Source organism: Bos taurus, chromosome 6 (assembly GCF_002263795.3).
Source record: "Bos taurus isolate L1 Dominette 01449 registration number 42190680 breed Hereford chromosome 6, ARS-UCD2.0, whole genome shotgun sequence".
In the NCBI taxonomy this organism is placed as follows: domain Eukaryota; kingdom Metazoa; phylum Chordata; class Mammalia; order Artiodactyla; family Bovidae; genus Bos; species Bos taurus.
The window spans coordinates 31,503,276-31,516,516 of NC_037333.1; the positions used below are offsets into that span (position 1 = coordinate 31,503,276).

General features: G+C 35.2%; 1 protein-coding gene across 1 annotated transcript in view; it reads right to left on the minus strand.

The window, feature by feature from the left end:
- The window catches only part of GRID2 (glutamate ionotropic receptor delta type subunit 2), a 1,601,453-nt gene that overhangs the window by 725,587 nt on the left and 862,625 nt on the right, over positions 1-13,241 (minus strand). The window lies entirely within an intron of this gene.

Consider the following 13,241-nt stretch of genomic DNA (forward strand, 5'->3'; position numbering starts at 1 on the left):
AGGGAAAAAAACAGACTGGGAAAGACTAGAGATCTCTTCAAGAAAATTAGAGATACCAAGGGAACATTTCATGCAAAGATGGGCTTGATACAGGACAGAAATGGTATGGACCTAACAGAAGCAGAAGATATTAAGAAGAGGAGGCAAGAACACACAGAAGAACTGTACAAAAAAGATCTTCATGACCAAGATAATCACGATGGTGTGATCACTCACCTAAAGCCAGACATCCTGGAATGTGAAGTCAAGTGGGCCTTAGAAAGTATCACTACGAACAAAGCTAGTGGAGTTGATGGAATCCAAGTTGAGCTATTTCAAATCCTGGAAGATGATGTGTGAAAGTGCTCCACTCACTATGCCAGGAAATTTGGAAAACTCAGCAGTGGCCACAGGACTGGAAAAGGTCAGTTTTCATTCCAATCCCAAAGAAAGGCAATGCCAAAGAATGCTCAAACTACCACACTCATCTCACACACTAGAAAATTAATGCTCAAAATTCTCCAAGCCAGGCTTCAGCAATACGTGAACCATGAACTTCCAGATGTTCAAGCTGGTTTTAGAAAAGGCAGAGGAACCAGAGATCAAATTGCCAACATCCACTGGATCATGGAAAAAAAGAGAGTTCCAGAAAAACATCTATTTCTGCTTTAATGACTATGCCAAAGCCTTTGACTGTGTGGATCACAACAAACTGTGGAAAATTCTTTGAGAGATGGGAATACCAGACCACCTGACCAGCCTCTTGAGAAACCTATATGCAGGTCAAATAGCAACAGTTAGAACTGGACATGGAACAACACACTGGTTCCAAATAGGAAAAGGAGTACGTCAAGGCTGTATATTGTCACCCTGCTTATTTAACTTACATGTGGAATACATCATGAGAAATGCTTGACTGGAAGAAGCACAAGCTGGAATCAAGATTGCAGGGAGAAATATCAATAACCTCAGATATGCAGATAACACCACCCTTATAGCAGAAAGTGAAGAGGAACTAAAAAGCCTCTTGATGAAAGTGAAAGAGGAGAGTGAAAAAGTTGGCTTAAAGCTCAACATTCAGAAAACCAAGATCATGGCATCTGGTCCCATCACTTCATGGCAAATAGATGGGGAAACAGTGGAAACAGTGTCAGACTTTATTTTTTTGGGCTCCAAAATCACTGCAGATGGTGATTGCAGCCATGAAATTAAAAGATGCTTACTCCTTGGAAGGACAGTTATGACCAATCTAGACAGCATATTAAAAAGCAGAGAAATTACTTTGTCATCAGAGGTCCATCTATTCAAGGCTATGGTTTTTCCAGTGGTCATGTATGGATGTGTGAGTTGGACTATAAAGAAAGCTGAATGCAGAAGAATTGATGCTTTTGAACTGTAGTGTTGGAGAAGACTCTTGAGAGTCCCTTGGGCTACAAGGAGATCCAACCAGTCCATCCTAAAGGAGATCAGTCCTGGGTGTTCACTGGAAAGACTGATGTTGAAGCTGAAACTCCAATACTTCGGCCACCTGATACAAAGAGCTGACTCACTGGATAAGTCCCTGATGCTGGGAAAGATTGAGGGCAGGAGGAGAAGGGGACAACAGAGGATGAGATGGTTGGATGGCATCACCGACTCAATGGACATGGGTTTGGGTAGACTCTGGGAGTTGGTGATGGACAGGGAGACCTGGTGTGCTGCGGTTCATGGGGTCACAAAGAGTCAGACACGACTGAATGACTGAACTGAATGCCATCTCCAGCCAATGGGTACATCTGGCACTATCTGGCACTTTTTTTGACTGCCATGTTTGGTGTCTACTGAATAGGGATATTGCTGAACAGATTACACTGCACAGGACAGTGTTCCAAAACAGAATTATCTGGTTCAATTTGTCAGTAGTGCCAAAGCTGAGATATTTTTGAAATATTTCTAGGTAAAAACACTTTTGTTCATCTCTGAAGTATTAATCTGCTTAACACACTTTTTTTTAACTAAAGTCTAGACTTACTATGTAAGTTCAAACAAACTATAAGGAAATTTTAGTATATGTTTCTCTCATAAAGCTAGTTAACTAATATTAGGAGGTTGGTTTCTTACTGGAAATCAGTTCCTTCCCAACATGTCTTATGTCACCTGTATTATGATCCCTGCAGACAGCCTGTTCCTACTTTAGTAGCTTTTCAGCTAGTCCCCAACCTGAGTCAGTTATCCTTTTCTTTTACTTCATTTTTCCCTACTACCTGCACATACAGTCTACTAAGCACTAACAGAAACATGAATTAGAATCTACTGATTCCACTATAAATGCATTTGACCCATATGTAATTGAGTGTTTCTGTTACCTTTAAAATTCTCTATATTTTTATCCTTCCTTACTGCCTCTCTTCCAAATGTAATATATTTATAAAACTGATCCTACTTCATTTTAATAATTCTACATTGATTCTTTTTCTGCATATTGCATCATCTTTTCTCTTTCCACATGAGCTTCCATACTTAGAAAACACCTTTCTCAAAGTAGGTTTCTTCCCATGATACAGCACTATGTGGTCCTCCTTTTCGCTTCCAGACTTGAATGAGATGCCCCTTATTCTGCTTATTTGCTAACAACACTTTATTTCCTTACAATCTTTATTTTTTCCTCACAAAATTTTAACAAAAATGTTTTATCAAAGTTCACCAATGATCATCACATTGACAAATACAACAGGTTTTCCTTCAGACTGTTGGGTTCCATTCTTTTATTTTCACCAGTCACATGCATGTCTCAATCTAGATATTCCAGAACAACATCAAACTTATGACTGAAATTTTATTTAATTATCTCAAAAATCTGTTCATTTTCTTATACTTCTGATTTCATAACATGAACATCATTGAAACTCAGACTTGAAACATAGGATCCATCTTTTTCCTATGTCTCAACCTCATTTCACATATCTAATCGATTTCCAAGTCTACTAACACCAATTGCATTTTCTTATTTACTCTACTCTATAGTTCTAGAGGACTGTACACCTAAAACTTGTTAAATTTTTACTAGTATGAACACTATTCTACACATTCTATTTTCATTACCAAATATAGCCTTGACAATAACTGAGATCCAGGAATTACTCTATTTTATAGGTGAGGAAAACAAAGCTAAATGATTTTAAGTGACTTGGTCAGAGCTACACAGCTATTTAATAGTGGAGCGAAAACTGAATTCAAACTTCATGTTCATGATGCCTTTGTAGCCAGTCTCCTTCTTTAGGTTTGACATTCAAAGTTTTTCACCTACCAGTCTGATACAACTAAAGTTTTACATCCTAAAATTCTACTTCCCTTAGCATGTGTCCCCTGACCCACCCAGCTTCCTGCAATTTTCCTTCTCAGTATCTTTATGTATGCTGTTCTTCATTCATACAAGCATGCCTTTCTACAAAATTGCCTTAAATCCAAGTAAGAAATATGAGTTCCAAGAATTGACTTACATGTTGCCTCATCAAGTAATATATGTATTTAAATAATTCATGTTTGAAATTAGTGGACCCATATGTTCACATAATTTTAGTGTTGGACAGACACATATAGCTTTAATATTTGAATCCTCTTATGCTACAGTTTTTTGTATTCTATTAAAAATAGAGCTTGCTCTAAAACTCAAATGAATCTTTTTAATTTTCTCAACCTAAACAGTTTATTTACTTTCTATGTATCTGTATTACAGTGAGAAAAATTCTGAATAGAATAGTAGTTTAGGGCCATCTGCTTACTTTTTAACAAAGCTTCATGGTGGCTACACCTTAAAATCTGATCCTCTACAAATCTAAAGCATTGATTTTTGTCAGTAAGCATTTAAAGAATTGATTAAATTCTGGGAGATTGATTCACACTAACCCAGGCTGGCAAATAGATTTAGACTCCAGTGCTAACTAAGATTCATTTGCTATGGCTGCTTAGAACAGCAGGGCAGAATACAATAACCTACATTTTGGTCTGGAAATGTAAAATAATGGTACTTATATCATGTATTTTTCATTTATATACTAAGTGAATTTACTAGAAACTGGCATATTAATTAAATTGCTAATGTATTTATTTGCAGCAAATATATCTTTCTATTGCTTAAATTCAGGGGCTCCCCATTATTCCAGCTTCAAAGTGTAATGTTGAGAATGGAAACAGAAACAAGAGGTACATAATTTTGAAATTATTTCACTCAGACCATGGTTAAGGCCTAAGAAATTGTGCCTGGCATCGACAGAGAAACCTTTGTGTGTTGGCAAGACCTTGCCTTCTAGGTCTGATATCTTCTTTTCTAAGCAGTTACAGACAAACAGTGGCAAGTTCTGATCCTCAAATTTATCATTATGTCTATTTTACCTACTCTCTTTGTTTTAATTTGTCCACATTACTTCATGGAGCAAAAACTCAATATAAATTTAATCATTCTTGGATCCATTCACATTTCAAACTTGCTTTGATAAGACTATAATAAGTTACAGTAAGAATTTCTTAAAGTAGAGAATGTGTCTTAGTTACCCCATAACAAAAGAAAAAAAATTTTTCTAGGCCTGTGTAATTTTACATATTATCTGCAAACTTTGTGCATAGTTGCTCAGTCATGTCCAACTCTTTGTGACCCCATGGACTGTAGTCCCTCCCCCAGGCTCCTCTGTCCATGGGGATTCTCCAGGCAAGAATACTAGAGTGGCTTTCCACGTGCTCCTCCAGGGCATCTTCCCAACCCAGGAATAGAACCCAAGTCTATTGCATTGCAGGCAGATTCTTTACAGTCTGAGTTACCAGGGAAGCCCATCTACAAACTTTGATTACATTTTTAGATAGCAATTTTGTTATCTTTATTTTCAACTCCCTCTGGGGGTTGAGAAGAGTAACTTAATTGTTTCTTTTCTTGTGGTTTTACTATTTTGCATGTTCTATGTTTACAACATTTCCTTATCAATTTGTCTGTTCCTTGGAGGCTAGACCCATATATCTTTAATGATTGTATTCCTAGCAGTGCTTTCCACATTATTTTACACAGAAAAGCTTTCAACATATTGTCTGAATGAATGAATAAATGAATACTGAATTAGAGAAGGATTTGAATTCCTTTGTCTTAAAAGCTGAAGCAATTGTGATTTCATATTTCAAATAAGTACAGCTTTCATTTATGTTCAGGTATTTTATTTCTTTAACTTCATTTAAATAAAAAGAATAGAATGGAAATGTTGAACTCATCAGAAAGTTATAGAAAATAAAAACATCCCACTGCTGCGCATACACACTGAGGAAACCAGAAGGGAAAGAGACACGTGTACCCCAATGTTCATCGCAGCACTGTTTATAATAGCCAGGACATGGAAGCAATCTAGATGTCCATCAGCAGATGAATGGATAAGAAAGCAGTGGTACATATACACAATGGAGTATTACTCAGCCATTAAAAAGAATACATTTGAATCAGTTCTAATGAGGTGGATGAAACTGGAGCCTATTATACAGAGTGAAGTAAGCCAGAAGGAAAAACACCAATACAGTATACTAATGCATATATATGGAATTTAGAAAGATGGTAACAATAACCCTGTGTACGAGACAGCAAAAGAGACACTGATGTATAGAACAGTCTTATGGACTCTAAGGGAGAGGGAGAGGGTGGGAAGATTTGGGAGAATAGCATTGAAACATGTATAATATCATGTATGAAACGAGATGCCAGTCCAGGTTCGATGCACGATACTGGATGCTTGGGGCTAGTGCACTGGGACGACCCAGAGGGATGGTATGGGGAGGGAGGAGGGAGGAGGGTTCAGGATGGGTAACACATGTATACCTGTGGTGGATTCATTTTGATATTTGGCAAAACTAATACAATTATGTAAAGTTTAAAAATAAAATAAAATTAAAAAAAAATTAAAAAATAAAAACTAGCAAATTAGATTTTGCCAAAATTGTTAAACGACCTTCAGATTATTAGGAGGAATCGGTAGCAAACTGTCTATCAAGATCAATACCCAAGTCAGTGGTCACAGGAAAGAGGTGAATTGGATCCATCTTATTTGGAAATTTGGACTCATTGGAACCTAATTCCCATCTTCAGAGAGAACTTCTGAGAGTTAAATAGAACTCCAACCAGAAAAGCAAATACTAAAGAAGTTTCAGGCCTCGTTAACACAAGTAAGATCTGTCATGCATGATTTTGGTCAAGTGGAAGTAAAATCAATTTGATATTTTCTCATTTGAGAAAGTCCAAAGCTGTGGGTTGGCTAGTAACAGAACTGCCTTTCAGTTCAACATAATACTGAGCTAAAGTAAAAACTCGGATTTGAGAACAATTTAATAATAATTGATAACTATAATAAAAGACTAAGGAATGAAGCAGTTTTTGTTGGATGGTTTGGTGAATTTTTTTTTATGCCAGTTAAATATTTTTCTTCTCTTAGAATTCTATGCCATTGTAAAAATCATATCCAGATAGAGCAGTTGTATTTTTGAGTGACTGGCCATTAGCTGCTACTTGATGCATGCCTACTGAGCCCATGAAAAGAGTTACAACTTTTATTATAGAAACCAGCACCATTAACTTTTGTTATTATAGAATCATAAAGATATTTATTGCAATAAAATCATCAATATAGCCTTTCATTATCTACGTAAGTCATATGCTTCATGTTAAGAGAGAAAAAAAGATAGACACAAGATGTGGTATAGGAATAATGGCCCTATACTTCAAATACACTAATTAACTTCCCTTTTTATTCACTCTAACATTATTTTCCATTCAGGTACATTGATCCTGTGTTGAAATGAATAACATACAACATATGAAAAATAAGTGTTTCTCCACCACCTACCATGAAAAACAACTTGAAATTAACTTCAGATGTGAATGTAAATGATAAAACAAAATTTCTAGAAAAAAAAATGAGAATATGTCTTCATGATCTTGGAATAGAAAGCTTTCTTTAAAAAAAAAAGACAAAAAGCACTAACTATAAAGAAAGCAAATTAATAAGGGACTGCATTAGAAATAAGATGTTCTATTCATCAAAATTTACCATATATAGAATGGAAAGACAGTTGATAGGAGAAAGGATTTAAAATATATTTGGCAATGGACTTTTATCCCTAATATATATAAAGATCCTAATAATCATGGGTGGAAAATAAAATGACTTGAATAAGCAGTTCATAAAACAAAATATTAAAAAGTCAATAAATACATAATGATTCATCCATCAGGAAAAGGCAAATTAAAAATAAAAGATGAATCTAGTACATATCCACCACTATAAATAAAATGAAGAAAAGGAAAATAACAAGTGTTGGTGAGGAAGCAGAAAATTAAAATACTTCTGTCTGCTCCCAGTAGAAGTCCAAATTGGTGTAAATGTTTGGAAAACTGGCTGTATCAGCTAGCATTAATAAGTGACATAATTTATGCATACTTCTTGAGCTAGAGATTTCATTCCCAACAAAAATACACACAAATAAAGAAAACATGAATAGATTGACTAATTGTAATGAGCAAAACTTGAAAAAAAAATCATCAGTAAAAGTTAAATAGACTGTGGCATATTCATATAATGAAATACTTCAGAGCAATAAAATGAATAAAGTTTTCCTACCTATTTCAACATGGATTAACCTTATAAACATAATGTTGAGCAAAAGAAAACAGACAAAAGACATACATAGTATATTTCTATGCATATACAGTTTAATATAAATCATAACTAGTTTATTGTGTTTTAAGTAAATATAATGGTTATACTTTCAAAAGGTTATAACCGAGTGGTGCCCAGGAGGGGACTCTGGGAATGCTAGTTTTGTTATTTCTTGATTTGGGTGCTGGATGCATGGATATTTGTTAAGTTGTATTTCATAGTTATATGTACTATAATTATGTACATTAAAGTTAAATAAAAAGTGTACTTCAAAAATGCATATCAATCATCTATGAACACTGTATTATTATAGAGACTTTCATGTAAGGAAAATATTTGGGGAAAAATTATAGTCGTTTCTTTGTCTAATATAATTACATTAGCCTTGTCTTAAAAAAATGGACATTGCATAATACCTCCAAATAATTTCTTTTTCTTGGTAAAAATTGGGTTGTTTGACTAGCTACTAGATAACTATCATAGCAATTTGAATATTCAGGGTACTCCTTTGGTAACTAGGAACCTTTCAATATTACTAAGACAACTTGTTTTCTAAACCATCATAAAGGCTTATTTCTGGCAAGCTGCTTATATATTTGAAAAAGTAACTTTGCTTTTTTGTTGTTTGACATGATCAAAGTTATCTGGGATATAATACAACAGAATGAAAACTATTTCATAAAGTGTGATTAAGGAGTAAAAGATAATTCCCTTTTATTATTGCAGAATAAACAGATTTTATGTAACTGGGGCTCTTCTGAAAATTTGGGGAAAAAATGCAAATAGACAATGATATTCATTACCATTTAAGTAACAGAACTTCTCATTTTCAAAGAATTGAATTTTCTTCTCAAACCTGAAAACTAAAAGTTAAGATCCAAAAGTTCTGATATATGTATCCTTTTCTGGAAAAGGTTTAAATTACATAACATCCATAGTAACATTTTTCCTATATAAAAAATACTGTTGTTTCAAAATATCATCCTAATCTATATTTAAATCAAACCATGTGAGCACTCTTGTTTCCCTATATTCATTTCAAGGACAGTTACAGGAACATTGTAATAACAATTTTCCATCAATATCACAGCAGGTTGATTTACTCAGCAGCACATAACTGCAGTATTTTTATTCAAGCTTTGAAATCTTGAATGAGAGGTGGAGCACTAATTGTAGACATGTAATATATTAAATTTCTAAGACTTCAGAGGGAGCATAATTAACTCAAAGCCATATAATTGCTCCAGGGACAGAAAAAAAAAATGCAAACAGAATTGATATGCCCATTTTCTCCTGTAGGAATTAAATGACAATGCTAAGTGAGCAATTTCTTTTTTAAAACTTATTCTTTTGACTTTTAAGTTGATATTTTCCTTGACAATTTTAACAAATTTCCATGCCAACTTATAAAATATAGGAAGCTGGGAATTCTGCTATTCCCTCTCTTTGACCAGAATTTCTTACTTTCTCTTCTCCCTCTCTTCAGTGTTTACTGAACCTGTTTCTTTGACCTCATCATAACATTTAGATCCTCTCTCTTTCCCATTATTCCAATGCACCAGTTCCTTTATAGCTTCATTTGCCTTTCTCTCCATCATGTAATCCATTGTAAGTCATTTCTATATCTCATAGGACCTGAGAGTCATGTACCCCTTTGACCTGCTGACAAGTTACTTTACCAGTTTCCAGCTCTGCAAGTCTCCTAGCATCCAATATCAGCACTATTTGCAAAGATGTTGAACGTGGCTGGAGAAAGTTGGAGAATAGAACAGATTACATATAAGGAGGTCTTTAATTTTCTCAACTGTAAATTTGGAATTTGGGCAAAATGTTACATGCTGTACTTTATAGATCTAAAACGTTTAAGAAATGCTATCAACTATACAGCTCTTTAAAGTATCTTCTGATAATCTTCAAAACTCTGAAGGAACATTCTGGAATTTATAACTGAAGAAAGTCAATTGGGATATCTTCCAAAACCCCAATAAAATATAAGGGATTGAATAGATATATAAACAAATAACCATGAGAAAAAGGGACAGAAACCATCTGAAAAGTGTTTTTTAAAATAAATTACTGAAATAGCAGAAAGCAAAGAGGAAATAAAAAAACCTTTTGATGAGGGTGAAAGAGAAAGAGTGAAAAAGTTGATTTAAAACTCAACATTCAAAAAACTAAGATCATGGCGTCTGGTCCCATTACTTCACAGCAAATAGATGGGGAAACAATGGAAACAGTGACAGACTTTATTTTGGGGGGCTCCAAAATCACTGTGGACAGTGACTGCAGCCATGAAACTAAAAACGCTTGCTCCTTGGAAGAAAAGCTATGACAACCTAAACAGTGTATTAAAAAACAGAGACATTACTTCACTGGCAAAGGTTCATATAGTCAAAGCTATGGTTTTCCAGTAGTCACGTATGGATGTGAGTGTTGGACGATAAAGAAGGCTTAGCACTGAAGAATTGATGCTTTCAAATTGTGGTGCTGGTGAAGACTCTTGTGAGTCCCTTAGACAGCAAGGAGATTAAACTAGTCAATCCTAAAGGAAATCAACACAGAATACTCATTGGTAGGACATATGTTGAAGCTGAAGCTCCAATACTTCGGCCACCTGATGTGAAGAGCGGATTCACTGGAAAAGACCCTGATGCTGAAAAAGATGGAGGGTAAAAGGATAAGAGGGCAACAGAGGATGAAATTGTTGGATGGCATCACTGAATCAATGGACATGAGTTTGAGCAAACTCCTGGAGATATTGAAGGACAGGGAAGGGTGGCAGATTGTAGTTCATACGGTTGCAAAGAGTTGGACATGACTTAACTACTGAACAACAACAACTAAAAAAAGAAAAGCAGACGAAGTAGTGACATCTGCTGAAGCATGGTGGGAGAAGCCAGGATTTGATATCATCATAGGGGCAGCAACTGAACAGACGTCTATCCTGCCAAGTCCTAGCAATTCTGATGCCTGGAAATGCCAAGCCAATTGGCAGGCAGAAGTGAAGTGGGGAACTGAGAAGTATGGGAGTAGGTTATGTTTTATAAATTTCTGTGAACACTGAATTAGTAAATATTGACCCATTGCTACTAGATGATATGCAGGATTTGGGTTTTGCAAACCTTTTTGGTTCTATAAATGCTTTTAGTTGGGGCTTTCCCAGTGCCTCAGTGGTAAAGAATCTGCCTGGAATGCAGGAGACCCAGTTTGATCCCTGAGTGGGGAGGGTCCCCTCGAGGAGAGCATGGCAATCCACTCTATTATTCTTGCCTGGAGAATTCCATGGACAGAGGATTCTGGCAGGCTACAATCTGTAGGGTCACAGAGGGTTGGACAGACTGAAGTGACTGAGCACTCACACACACATGTTTCTATTTAAAGATGCTATATTTTTTGTAAAGATCTTACAGAAAAACCTGAACGAATTATTGTTTTGTCTAAAAAAAGTAATTATTTCTGAAAAGTATAACTGGATGGAGAAATAGGTAGACCAAAGGATTCTTGCTTTTCATTATAAAACCCTCAACTGTATGTCCTTTTTAAAATTCTGTCCATCTCCCCGCCCACCTCTTTCTCTCTCACACACACGACTGTGCACACACACACAAATACACAAACACACAGAATGAAGTTTCATTTGCCTATCACTGTCTGCCTAATACATTCTTATTCATTTCGCACCACTCTGGTAAAGCAAATTCTCTGTGAAACATCTCCTGACCCCAGCTAAACTCCCTGCAGACTTAGTGAGTTCTCCTATCGAATTCCAGAGCAATACTTACCCACCACTATAATAGTATTTTTCTTTCACATTTTATTATTTAGTTACATGCTTGCCTCCTCCACTAAATAAGTAATCCTCTAAGTCAGTAACCATTCTGTGCGTCTCCAGACCTCTGATGCTACTTGACTTTTAAATTCGGTGCTACTTGCCTTTTGAATGAGCTGTGTCTAGGACTTAAGGGGTCAGTCTATTCTCTAAGTGGGAAATGTTTCTGGAACTCATGAGAGAGCAGAATCAAGGTACAAAGTGTTTGAGAACAGCTAATGGAGAAGCAGGGACCACTACATAGATCAGAGAAGAGTATAAAGGCTTGAGACCTTAAACCCAGCCCATAGTTTAGAGATTATAGATATACAGAGACTATACATAAAATCAGTTGTAAAGGACAAAATGAGTGGGGAAAAATGGTGTTTGGGTAGAGGAAGGGAGATATATCTCTCAGGAAAATCACAAACATAGATTTATGTATTTGAGAAAAAAGATGGAAGCAGCAGATTATTACAAGTGTCAAACTTCAGAGTTAAGAACAGGGGGCCAAAGCACCTGCTAAGTGTCAGGTAGGTACTACATACTACTAGATACATATGTACACCTATCAAAATATGATCTAGAAGTTACCATTTCTTAAGCATCTGCTAGGTGCCAGCTGTCCAATCACTCCTTTAAGGCTTATTATATCTCATTAATCTACATTACAAATATAATAAGTTGAAATCAATAATATTCCCATTTTACTGATGACAAAATGGGAGCTCAAAACTATTAAGTAATTTGTGGGCATCACTCCACCAGAATGTGACTGACATGGTCTTGTACCTGTGTATTGGCTACAATTTCTCTTTTGTGAATTAGTACTTATGCCACTGAGTCTGGTTCAAACATGCCCTCTCAATGAAGCCTTCTCTGATCTTCCCAACCAAAAGTGACCATAGATACTTCAACCTTATTTATTATAATTTTAAGATTCCAATTTATATTATATGCCCTTATATATTTGCCCTCAGCCTTCTAGCAGATTTTGTGTTTCTTGAAGGAAAGAACAAACTCTTGTAAAATGGAAATACTCTTTCTATTGGGGAAACATTTGGTGCTTCAGTGAGACTCTCCGAGTTACTTGCTAGACCTAGAAAGGTCAAAGTTCTATATTTGATCTTAAACTGAGTAACAAAGTTTTCTATTAAAATAAAAAATGTATTATAGATATTTCCCAAGTTTTATTCTTCTTAGTGATTTATATTCTGCTTCAAGTTCTCTGATACCAATTATATTATAGAGTGTCAAAGAACTTCTAACACATTCTTAATTTGGAGGCTTTACATCAGTACTTTGGGAGCTAAAGAAAACACATTGGAGAAGTGAAGAAAACTGTATTAGTGAAATAAAGTCGCCCCAAATTTTAAAACTAATAATAAAATCCATGTGAAAGTATGTAACATCATGACTAATATCAGCACTATATATAGTTAAAAATGTGATCACAAAAATTACTTGACAATAATCGTTTTTAAGGGAATATCAAAGATTTTAGAATATAGAGATCAAATATTCTCAACTGTATTTTTACAAAGTTTCAGAGCTTCTAGCCAAAGGTACAGATACAATTCAAATTTTGATGATCCAGCACCATAAAATGCTCAATGGTCATCACTTTGCAGAGTTTCAGACAGTTTCAATTATTTGTCTTGCTACAGAGTTCTGAATATAGAGGAGAAGAACCTGCTGTATGTTTTCATAGTAGGAATCATGTTTAGGCAAGAATGGCTTTAACTCAAGTAAATCTTTTCTCAGAAGTAAAATTTTAACTTGCATAAAAAATT